General features: G+C 37.9%; 1 protein-coding gene across 1 annotated transcript in view; it reads left to right on the forward strand.

Moving 5' to 3' along the window:
• kirrel3a (kirre like nephrin family adhesion molecule 3a) overlaps positions 1-13,508 on the forward strand; it is a 278,710-nt gene that overhangs the window by 147,090 nt on the left and 118,112 nt on the right. The window lies entirely within an intron of this gene.

The raw sequence follows: 13,508 nt of genomic DNA on the forward strand, positions 1-13,508 counted from the left end.
GCGGAATGGTATAGCATGTTGGGAGTGCATGACGTAATAGTATTTTACTGTCAGCCATTGCTGCCATTAATGCTAGTTCGACCACCAGAGGGCGTCTTTGAGAAGCTAAGTTATTGAAATGACATGCAGCTGTAGGCCTAAGAATGTTAGAATGTTAGTTATTGAATGTCGCTGTTTTAGCGTAACTTACTTATTGGCATAAAAGCCTACTTCAATATACAGTATATCAATCAATCATTCATTAATTTGTGCATGTCATCACACAGCATACAAGCCATCCATGTCCTTAAATACAGTCAAGCATTTTAGTTATGAAACAAAATAAAAAAGGGAGCCTTGCATAATTAAACAATGAATAAACCGCAACATGTCGGCTAAAGCGATTGAATTCATGAATGCATTTGACTGTTTTTAATATTGGCTGTACATTTTTTGTTAGAACAGACTGTATGGGATTGATTATAATTTATTATTGTATTTGTTGTGCTGTTTATACTGTTAGAAATGTAGCTTAATTAAATTGATTTATATTATGGTTTCTCTATTCCAAGAAAAACGAAAATGCATTTTAGGCCTCAGGGTTTCCGTTAGGAATATATGGTGCTGTACAATGTGACCGGTTGGGAGTAGGCCTAGGCTACTAAGCGACTGGGAGGGAAGAGCAAAATAATCCTAACATTTCCACACCCTAATTGTAGGCTAACCAACTCCCAAACAGAGATTCAGTGAAAATAAAAATCGTATTTATTGATCAAGATCAGTCTTCATGCTTGTCTCAAAGCAGCGCGAAACGGTGCTGAAATAGTTGAATACATGCGGGTAGGCTATTGCTTCAAATACTATTATAACTATTGGATGACTTTGGGTGTTTCAGTAAGCAACAATTTGTTGCCTTCAATTGCATTAGCCAACTTTATTCCAATATTTCTGTAATTCAGTGATATTTATTCCCATAGTAATTTATTACATTTACTTGTGGAATCCATCCAGATGTGGTTAGAAAACAGTGCATGTGGTGGGCTATGCAAAGAGATAGGTGAAGTGACATGCCATTAAATACTTGTAAAGTCCCTAAACTTGGCAAGAATCTATTGTCCTGCTGATAGCCCATCAAGGGTGAATGGTTTCTTTTGTATTCCAATTTATTGGAAAGGCTACGTTGTTGCATACTTACAGTACAGTGCACTTTCACTCCATTATCCGCCTGACTCTCTACCAATGCCACCAGATTATTATTTATATTGTTGTTATCTATTCGGTAACATTCCACAAGTAAATGTAATAAATAAAACACATATATTAAATAGCTCAATCTCTTCTTCTTCATCCTCATCATTCAGTTCATTCAAATTCAAAATTCAATTCAAAAGATTTTGTCACTCCCGTTCAACAACTCCAAATCACTTTTGCATGTGCTCCAAAGGGATAACTTGAAATAACATAATATAGGTTAATTAAATAATCAAAAGGCAAAATTGTATTATTTATTAGCCTAGTGGATATAAGTATTTTAGGCATATAATGTGAATTAGGCCTCATGTAAAGTCATTGTCAAAAGTGCAAGGGATAGTGTTGCATGACAAACAGGTGCTGTTAGATTACAATATAATTAATTTGCCAGTTTGGAACACTGTAAACAATACTAAATAAAGTATAAGTAATACCAGAGAGTCTGTTCTAATTAACACAACATAGCAAAGCTTAAAAACTGCCAGATTTGTGAAATTGCTTTATCCAACATTTTGCGGTTGCATGAGGCTTGGTGATCATAGAATCAAACAGGCAACAGAAACAGGAACAGCATAGGGCTGAGTGATTCACTCATTCCTGGCTTTCGTTCAAATAAGTAATATTTTAATGCAGGGTTAAAGACATTCTTTCTGATTGTCTTTAGTATGCAGTCTCTCCTCTCGCTACAGCTAATTTTGTTTGAATTATTCTGTGGATTATAATAAATTCATATATTTGTAGGGGTTTATGCATTTTTCGTTAGGGCAAATCTGGTCTCTGATATTGAGTTAGAAATGTACAATTTTAGAGTACTTAAGCATTGAATACATTGCAAGTTTGCCCTTTTTTGGCCTTTATGCTACACTTTACGATTGGACTCAACTCCGACTGACCGTCTATCGGTAGTCTAAACTGTGGCACAAATTGGGGGATTTTTCCACACCTAACCGAGCTATTAGACGATCCTTTTGTAAATTAATGACGATGTGAATGTTTCAGTCAGTCTCTATCCCATCGCATTAGACTCCTGCATCAAGCAAAAAAAATCAGCTGATGGATGGTCCCGGAGTTTAGAGAGAACTTGGGTAAATACAATGGCGCAATTACACTTGACATGTGGACTGACGATTTTGAAAAATAGGACACTTATGCCTTACAGCCCATTACATAAATGAAGAGTTGATGCTATCCACCACAGAGTGGGACAGTGCAGTTCAAAACTGCAGATAACATAAGGCCAGCTACTGTGAAAGAACACTTGTGGATCTTGTTGATTTCCTATATGGCTTCAAAAGGCCAACTGTCCACCTGGTAATTGTGTGGTTCCAAAAGATAAAGCGTCACCTTCAGATGGATGTGTGATTTCATAGAGAAGCCAGCTTCGAGCCTGCGACCAGGCACGGTGGATGATATCCTTTTCCTGCACAGCATTTTGAAGAAATCCAGTGATGAATGGACTGTGTTTGAAGTTATTGTTTTACTATATTTATTTGTTGTCTAAGATTAGAATGCTCTTTAAACCGGGGTGGCAGGTAGCCTAGTGGTTTGAGCATTGGGCTAGTAACCAAAAGGTTGCTAGAGCTAATCCCCGAGCTGACAAGGTAAACATCTGTCATTCCGCCCCTGAACAAGGCAGTTAACCCACTGTTCCTAGGCCGTCATTGTAAGTAAGAATTTGTTCTTAACTGACTTTCCTAGTTAAATAAAGGTAAAAAAAACTATTTCAGTTATCAATGCGCCGCATTGCAAAAATATATATCTGATCTTAATTCATGGCATGGTTTCTTTTCAGCATAATTAAGGCAGGAAAGATAGCCTTCTGTCTGTAGTCAAAAAAAAACATTAGGCTAAATAAATGTAAATTATTTTATGGTTACCGGATTGGCTCTTGGAACTCAATAAGAGGTGGCTTCGATCTATATAATCATTCATTCAGAAGTTTAACCATTCTGGCGCAGGCGTTCCGCTAGCGACCCACCTCGACAACATCCAGTGAAATTGCAGAGCGACAAAATTCTAAATACAGAAATAGTCATAATAAACATTCATAAAAAAATACAAGTGTTATACATCGGCTTAAAGTTGAACTTCTTGTTAATCCAGCCGCTTTGTCAGATTTCAAAAAGGCTTTACGGCGAAAGCATACCATGCGATTATCTGAGGACAGCGCCCCGCATACAAAAGCATGAAAAACATTTTCCAACCAAACAGATGCATCAAGAAAGTCAGAAATAGCAATAAAATAAATCGCTTACCTTTGAAGATCTTCATCTTTTTGCACTCCCAAAGGTCTCAGTTACACAATGAATGGTTGTTTTGTTCGATAAAGTCATTCTTTATATCTCAAAAATTTCAGTTTATTTGGCGTGTTTGATTCAGAAATAAACCCGTTCCAACTCACCCAACATGCCTACAATGGATCTAATAAGTTACCTGTAAACTCGGTCCAAATATTTCAAACAACATTTCTAATCCAACCTCATGTACCCTAAAATGTAAATAATCAATCAAATTTAAGATGGAATAAACTGTTTCCAATACCGGAGAAAAAAATACATGGAGCGCTCTCTCATTCATGCGCACCAAAAGACTAGAGTCCACCTGAGTGACACTTAGAAAGAATACGACTACTTTTTCATTTTTCAAAAAACAAAACATTGAACAATTTCTAAAGACTGTTGACATCTAGTGGAAGCCATAGGAACTGCAATCTGGGTCTTAATAATTCGGCTGCCCCATAGAAAACATTGGAAAATCCAATGACCTCAACAACAACAAAAAATCCTGGATGGATTGTCCTTGGTGTTTTGCCTGCCAAATAAGTTCTGTTATACTCACATACATTATTGTAACAGTTTTAGAAACTTTAGAGTGTTTTCTATCCAATACTACCATGTGTATGCATATCCTAGCTTCTGGGCCTGAGTAACAGGCAGTTTACTTTGGGCACCTCAGTCATCCAAACTTCCGAATACTGCCCCCTATAACTAAGAAGTTTAAACATAAAGGTCTTAGGCCTGCAGTAAATTAAATTAGACGACCAGGTTTATTTTTCTTTAGGTTATAATAATCCATGCCTTCTGGGAATGTTATGAAGTCTAAAAGTTACTGGTGGAGTTATAAATTTGTCTATCAGAAGTATTACAATGGAAATTAACTTTTAATCCGTCTTCAAGACATGGCATATAAGGGTGCAGTGAGATACCCTATGGGTTGGACAATACTTTTCTTGTCAATCATCTTGAAAAAACGTATACTTAATAACCTGTTAGGGCTAGGGGGCAGTATTTGCACGGCTGGATAAAAAAATGTACCCGATTTAATCTGGTTACTAATCCTACCCAGTAACTAGAATATGCATATACTTATTATATATGGATAGAAAACACCCTAAAGTTTCTAAAACTGTTTGAATGGTGTCTGTGAGTATAACAGAACTCATTTGGCAGGCAAAACCCTGACACATTTTCTGACAGGAAGTGGATACCTGATGTGTTGTATTACCTTTAAACCTATCCCATTGAAAAACACAGGGGCTGAGGAATATTTTGGCACTTCCTATTGCTTCCACTAGATGTCACCAGCCTTTACAAAGTGTTTTGAGTCTTCTGGAGGGAGATCTGACCGAACAAGAGCCATGGAACGATGATGGCCCATTAGACACCTGGCGCGCGAGTTCATGTTGGGTACCCTCGTTCCAATACATTATAAAAGAGAATGCATTCGTCCACCTTGAATATTATTCATGTTCTGGTTAAAAAAGGCCCTAATGATTTATGCTATACAACGTTTGACATGTTTGAACGAACGTAAATATATTTTTTCCCCTCGTTCATGAAGTGAAGTCCGGCAGGCTTAGATCATGTGCTAACAAGACGGAGATTTTTGGACATAAATGATGAGCTTTTTTGAACAAAACTACATTCGTTATGGACCTGTGATACCTGGAAGTGACATCTGATGAAGAGAATCAAAGGTAATGGATTATTTACATAGTATTTTCGATTTTAGATCTCCCCAACATGGCGGCTAGTCTGTATCGCAACGCGTATTTTTCTGGGCGCAGTGCTCAGATTATTGCAAAGTGTGATTTCCCAGTAAGGTTATTTTTAAATCTGGCAAGTTGATTGCGTTCAAGAGATGTAAATCTATAATTCTTTAAATGACAATATAATATTTTACCAATGTTTTCTAATTTTAATTATTTAATTTGTGGTGCTGACTTGAATGCCGGTTATTGGAGGGAAACGATTTCCTGAACATCAACGCCACAGTAAAACGCTGTTTTTGGATATAAATATGAACTTGATAGAACTAAAAATGCATGCATTGTCTAACACAATGTCCTAGGAGTGTCATCTGTTGGAGATTGTAAAAGGTTAGTGCATAATTTTAGCTGATTTTATGGTTTTGGTGACGCCTGTCTTTGAATTGGCACAACATTACACACAACTCTTGTAAATGTACTGTCCTAACATACTCTAAATTTATGCTTTCGCCGTAAAACCTTTTTGAAATCGTAAAACGTGGTTAGATTAAGGAGATGTTTATCTTTCAAAGGGTGTAAAATAGTTGTATGTTTGAAAAATTTGAATTTTGACATTTATTTGGATTCAAATTTGCCGCTCTTGAAATGCACCTGCTGTTGATGGAGTGCACCACGGGTGGGACGCTTGCATCCCACCTAGCCCATAGAGGTTAAAAACAGAAAATCAACCAATGTCAGCCTTTAAATGCTTTATTATCCAAATGTTGAAAGTGCGTGAGGGCGACGGAGAGAAACAAATGGTGCAGTTTGAGGCCATGTGGCGGTGTGATGTAGTTTCCGTTTGTATGTGTATGTTTTCTATTGTCTAAAAATATCAAATAAAATTGTACAAAAAAATGTATAAGTAAAAATGACAAGCTTGCAACACGCATGTGATTATTCATCATGAATATGATTTATTTGATTTATTTCGTTTACAATGTCACAAATAATCGAACACACACATGAGCAGATTAACTTGGTCAAAACATTTCTTTATTAAAGACTATTAGAACAGGGGCCTCCCCAGTGGCGCAGTGGTCTAAGGCACTGAATCGCAGAGCTAGAGGCGTCACTACAGACCCGCGTTTGATCCAGGGCTGTTTCACAACCAGTCGTGTTCGGGAGTCCCATAGGGAGGCGCGCAATTGGCCCAGCGTTGTCCGGGTTAGGGGAGGGTTTGGCCAGGGAGGCTTTTCTTGGCTTATCGCGCTCTTGCGTCTCCTTGTGGCGGGCCGGGTGCCTGCAGGCTGACCTCGGTCATCAGGTGAATGGTGTTTCCTCCGACACATTGGTGCAGCTGGCTTCCGGGTTAAGCCGGCTGGTGTTAAGAAACGCAGTTTGGCGGGTCATGTTTCGGAGGACACGGGACTCAACCTTCATCTCCCTAGCCCGTTGGGGATTTCCAGTGATGAGACAAGATTGAAATTGGGGGGAAAAAACAACAACAAAAAACTAACTATTAGAACTCATGTTGGTAGTCATTCATTTTGGTCCAAAGGCACGAATGAGTGAGACTCAGCTTTATGCTGACAAATATAGCTTTACGCTATGAAATAGCCCACTAAATATGCAAAGCCTAAACAAAAATATTGAATTGCCTTTCATAAATAAATGAAGTAGCTCAGGTTTTGAAAATATGGGCAACCATTTCCCCCTCCCTATCCTCGCTGAACTCTCTTTCATTCAGTTTCTTCTTCACATCAGCAAAGGACTCCGTGTTTCAGAAACTCACTTTATATAGAGGGGCTATCACTCTTTTACATTGTGGTAAATAAAGCCAGTTTGTTATTTACAATTATTTTTGTATGTTTTTAGAAGGAGAGAAAACAAAAGCCCACCTTGCCTATTTGTCAAGTGTAATTGCACCATTGTATTTACCCAAGTTCTCTCTTAACTCTGCCAACAATTGTTTTGGGGGCTTGACGCAGGACTCTAGTGCCAGAGAAGAGAGTCTCTCGACTGAAACATTCACACCTCCCTTAATTTGTGAAAATATAGTAAATTTGTGCCACAGTTCAGACTACCGATAGATCAGTGTTCTAACTCCCCCTTGTGATAGTGTGGTGCAATGACAGAATGACGAAATTTATCACAATCTGCCACCATCTACCACAAACGTTGCGGCATAAGCTCAAAACTTTTAATTGAGGAATCACTGTACATGTATATATTACCAGTGGTGTAAAGTACTTAGGTAAAAATACTTGAAAGTACTACTTAGGTAGTTTTTGGTGGTATCTGTACTTAACTATTTATTTTTTTGACTACTTTTACTTCACTACATTCAAAACAAATCAAATCCCCAAAAATTTGGTCACATCATTTCCTAAAGAAAAGAATGTATGTTTTACTCCATACATTTTCCCTGACACCCAAAGTACTTGTTACATTTTGAATGATTAGCGTGGGAGTTCACATTTTTTAAGTCCATGTTGCATAACGCTACATAAAAACATGTATAAAAGAGGATATAAACATATGTAGGGCTTTTTAACTCTTTATGTCATGCATATAAAGGCTTTATAAATGCTTTGAAATCTATGCTTCTTTTTCGTTTTCGCTTGCCTTTATCTTTCCTCCTCTGCCAATCTCACTCTTCGTCTACCTCCCACTTTCTCTCGCTATCTTCCTCGAACAGGGCTACTTACCTTTCAGTTTTTCTGCTTCTCTTTTCTTCTCACTCTATCTCTTACTTTCTTGGGCAAGACTTTTGTCAGTTTCTCTTTTTTCTTCTCGCCTCTATCTCTCTTTCTGTACCTTACTCGTCTTCCAGTGTAGCTCTCTTTCTCTCTCTATTATAGCACCTTTCTTTCTCGCTCTCTTCCTCTCTTTCCTTTCCTCCCACCCTTATGTCTTTCCCTTACCCGTCTTCCTATCTATCTCTATTTATCTCTACATTCTACATTACTCCTTTTGGTAACACTTTACATTAAGTTGCCCATATTGTATGTAACTATGTATGTAACTAACACAGTAATAACTGTTAAGAACATAGTAGTTACATAGGTTTTACTATATAATTACATGGTAATAGGGTTGTTGCGGAATCAGTTATTACACAATTGGAACAAGGTTCACTTGCTGAAGGTTATTCCAAATGTGTAACTACTGATGTTATTACACATTCTCTAGTTCCACTATGTAACAATTTTTTTGTAATTACACATTTGAAAATACACTGAAAGTACAAAACATTAGGAACACCTGTTCTTTCCATGATATAGACTTATTGATGTCTCCTTTTAAATCCACTTCAATCAGTATAGATGAAAGGGAGGAGACAGGAAGGATTTTTAAGCCTTGAGACAATTGAGTCATTGAGTGTGTGTGTGCCATTCGGAGGGTGAATGGGCATGACTAAATATTTAAGTGCCTTTGAACTGGGTATGGTTGTAGGTGCCAGGCCCCCCCGGTTTGAGTGTGTCAAGAACTGCAACGCTGCTGGGGTTTTCACGCTCAACAGTTTCCCTTGTGTATCAAGAATGGTCCAACACCCAAAGGACATCCAGCCAACTTGACACAACTGTGGAAAGCATAGGTGTCAACATGGGCCAGCATCCCTGTGGAACGCTTTCGACACCTTGTAGTCCATGCCCTGACAAATGAAGGCTGTTCTGAGGGAAAAAGGGGTGCAACTCCAACTTAGGAATGTGTTCTTAATGTTTTGAACACTCAGTGTATGACCTTGTTACATGTAACTACAAGGTGCCACTATCATTGAATCATCATGTAACACCAACTATCATGTAATACCAGTTTTGATAAATAGGCTAGGACCTGGTAACAACAATTGTAACAAGCCACACCCTGTCATTAACTACTGGTCATATTAAATTAGTTTATTTCTATGTTATGACCTGGATCAAGGGCTATACTGAATCAAGTGTAATGTAAGAACAATGTAGTTACATAGGATACACTTGTAATTATCATGTACCTACCTAGGAGCAAGCAACTTAATGTAAAGTGAAACCCAGTAAGGTATACCCTTTATAATTACTATTTAGTTACAATGTAACAACCTTTGCAGACAGCAGGGGTCACGTTAACGCAGAATTCTGTGTTGTTCAAAACGCAGATCTAAAATGCTTCTTATTGTAATTTCTGCTCGACGTCAGACTCATTTTGTGCTTCAGTTGCACTTCTCAACTTGGATGAGAATTCACAAACTGGCATTCTATCAGCAGACAACTCTCTGACTGATGAGTAACTATTGTAATTTTCTCCAGTACTTTTCTTGGTGTAGGGTAAAATGCAAGATTAACTTCAACCAAAACATTAGGAAATGTAGCTGGCTGCATTCTTTCCATGATTAACATTATAAATAAATATGATGGCCATGTGTAATTTTGTACTTACAATGTAAAATTATTTAACAACCAACTCTGTATTTGCAATGTTGTTACAAGTATTTACAGTGTACTTAATGTAAAGTGTAGTGACATTTTAATGACTTTGTAGTTACAATGTAACAACCTCTTCAGACAATAGACTAACCAGGAGACATAAGGAGACAGGATAACATTTTTCAGTTGGACTTTTCTTTAAAGGATTTGACAAAGATTCATATTAAATACCTAATTTCAGACTCAAAGCAATAACTATTTTAGTTACTAAAACATACTAACACAGGGTGGTGGTAAAGCTAGCTAGCATTTCCCCATCATTCACTAATGTAGATAGCTAGCTAGTTATCTACGCACTGGCACAATGTCAACATGTTTTCCAACTTGGTCAATAAACGTTACAAAATCAGGATCAAATGTATGAAAGATTTAGTTAACCTTTCTGCCGCAGGAGTTCCGCTAGCGACCCACCTCGACAACATCCGGTGAAATTGCAGAGCGCCAAATTCAAAATACAGAAATAGCCATAATAAACATTCATAAAAAATACAAGTGTTATACATCGGCTTAAAGATTAACTTCTTGTTAATCCAGCCGCTTTGTCCGATTTTTAAAAGGCTTTACGGCGAAGCATACCATGCGATTATCTGAGGACAGCGCCCCGCTTACAAAAGCACACAAACATTTTACAACCAAGTAAACGAATTACAAAAGTCAGAAATAGCGATAAAATTAATCACTTACCTTTAAAGATCTTCATATGGTTGCAGTCACAAGAGTCCCAGCTACACAATAAATGTTTGTTTTGTTTGATAAAGTCCCTCTTTATATCCCAAAAACTCCGTTTTGTTGGGGCGTTTTGTTCAGTAATCCACTGGCTCAAAGGCGGTCAAAACATGCAGACGAATACATCCTAAAAGTACCGGTAAAGTTTGTCGAAACATGTCAAACGATGTTTATAATTAACCTCACTAGGGGAGGTGGGACGAAATCGTCCCACACTATTCAACAGCCAGTGACAAATCAGAGCGCCAAATTTAAAACCACAAAATGTCATAATTCAAAGTTCTCAAACATAGGACTATTTTACACCATTTTATAGATACACTTCTCCTGAATCGAACCACGTTGTCCGATTTCCAAAAGGCTTTACAGCGAAAGCAAAACATTAGATTATGTTAGGAGAATACATAGACACAAAAAACCACACAGCCATTTCCAAGCAACTAGCATGCATCACAAATACCCAAAATACAGCTAAATGCAGCACTAACCTTTGATGATCTTCATCAGATGACACTCCTAGGACATTATGTTATACAATACATGCATGTTTTGTTCAATCAAGTTCATATTTATATCAAAAAACAGCTTTGTACATTAGCATGTGACGTTCAGAACTAGCATACCCACCGAAAACTTCCGGTGAATTTACAAAATTACTCACGATAACTGTTGACAAAATACATAACAATTATTTTAAGGATTATAGATACAGAACTCCTTTATGCAATCGCTGTGTCAGATTTTAAAATAGCTTTTCGGCGAAAGCACATTTTGCAATATTCTGAGTACATAGCTCGGCCATCACGGCTAGCTAATTTGACACCCACCAAGTTTGGGACAACCTAAACTCAGAATTAATATTAGAAAAATTGGATTTCCTTTGCTGTTCTTCATCAGAATGCACTCCCAGGACTTCTACTTCAACAACAAATGTTGTTTTGGTTCCAAATAATAGTTATATCCAAATACCGCCGTTTTGTTCATGCGTTCAGGTAACTATCCAAACCGTGACGCGCGAGCGCATTTCGTGGCAAAAAAATGGAAAATATTCCATTACCGTACTTAGAAGCATGTCAAACGCTGTTTAAAATCAATTTTTATGCGATTTTACTCGTAAAATAGCGATAATATTCCAACCGGGCAACGTTGTATTCATTCAAAGGCTGAAAGAAAGAAATGGAGTAGTCTTGTAAATGCGCATCTCAGTCTCACTGTCCCCAGGCTGACCACTTACAAATTCTGCTGCTGTTCTTTGCCCAGAGACAGCAGACTCCCCATTCCCCTTTCTGGCGGCTTTAGAGAGTCAATGGAAGCCTTAGAAAAGGTCATGTTACAGCACAGATGCTGTATTTTTGATAGAGATGCAACAGAAGGACAACAAATTGTCAGACAGGGCACTTCCTGTATGGAATCTTCTCAGGTTTTGGCCTGCCATATGAGTTCTGTTATACTCACAGATACCATTCAAACAGTTGTAGAAACTTTAGAGTGTTTTCTATCCAAATCTACTAATTATATGCATATTCTAGTTTCTGGGCAGGAGTAGTAACCAGATTAAATCGGGTATGTTTTTTATCCGGCCGTGAAAATACTGCCCCCTATCCCAAAGAAGTTAATCCTCAGGTTGTCAATTGTCTAAATAATTGATCATATTTAAACCGGACAATAACGTATTCAATAGAAAGGAAAAACAACGAAGGGCCCGCACTCAGTCACGCGCGCAAACCAGCACTGCGTGATTCTACAGTCCACTGACAGAAAGGTCTCATTCTTCTTCATTTTTCAGAAAACAAGCCTGAAACAATGTCTAAAGACTGTTGACATCTACTGTAAGCCATAGGAACTGCAATCTGGGTCCTAACCTTTTAGATACTCTATAGGCATTTAATTGAAAATACCCACATCCCAAAAAATCCCACTTCCTGGATGGAGTTTCCTCAGGTTTTCTCCTGCCAGGTCAATTCTGTTATACTCAGAGACATTATTTTAACAGTTTTGGAAATCTGTTAGTGTTTTGTATCCAAATCTACCAATTATATGCATATCCTAGCTTCTGGGCCTGAGTAACAGGGAGTTTACTTTGGGCATGCTTCTCATCCAGACCTCAAAATACTGCCCCCAAGCCATAAGAAGTTAACAATGTTATTTCACATTTTTATACTTACATTGCACCTTTGCACATTGCAAACCTTTATCAACACGAAAAATTAAGAGACAGAAATAGCTTGTGGCTTCCATTTTGTCTGCAGAGTAGAGTGTGAGAGGTCAGATTGACATCACTTCCTGGTGAACTCTCACTTATCAAAGATTATGGATATACCAACAAGATACATGTCTCTCCACCCTAACAATGGTAGTCGTTGTCGACAAAGCAGCACAGCAGGCTGTCTAGCTCCGGCCTATTCTTTCTTTGGATTGATAGATACATCTCATTTTTGTAGTCGATATTTAGAATATTTGATGAGGGTTGTTGACATCAACCGCCTGCATTCATTGTCGAGAGATGCTATTCTACTAGCCTCATGTCATGAATATGCATAGCCATCTCGAGACAACTCTGATATAAAGTGTTTTTTATCAAAGTTGCCGGGATGTCACGTGACCTACTTATATCAGTATACTCGTAACAACTTCAGCATTACAAAACTTCTATTCAATCAAATAAACCTCACATAGCAAATTCAGTTATTCCTCAATGAAAAGTTTTGAGCTTATGCTTCAACCATTTGTGGTAGATGGTGGCAGATTGTGGTAAATTGCATCATTCTGTCATTGCACCACACTATCACAAGGGGGAGTTAGAACGCTGATCTATCGGTAGTCTAAACTGTGACACAAATGTACTCTCTTTTCGAAAATTAATGGAGGTGTGAATGTTTCAGTCCAAGAGTCTTTCTTCTCTGGCACTAGAGTCCTGCATAAGGCAACAACAACAAAAAGGTGGTGGGTGGTCCCCGAAGTTGAGAGAGAACTTGGGTAAATACAATGGCACAATTACACTTGACATGTGGACTGACGATTTTCGAAAAATAGGCAAGGTGGGCATTTTGGTTTCACTCCCTCTAGAAAAGTACAGAAATAATTCTAAATTACAAACTCGCTTTATTTAACACAGT

This window comes from Salmo salar, chromosome ssa04, assembly GCF_905237065.1.
Source record: "Salmo salar chromosome ssa04, Ssal_v3.1, whole genome shotgun sequence".
NCBI classification, from domain to species: Eukaryota; Metazoa; Chordata; class Actinopteri; order Salmoniformes; family Salmonidae; genus Salmo; species Salmo salar.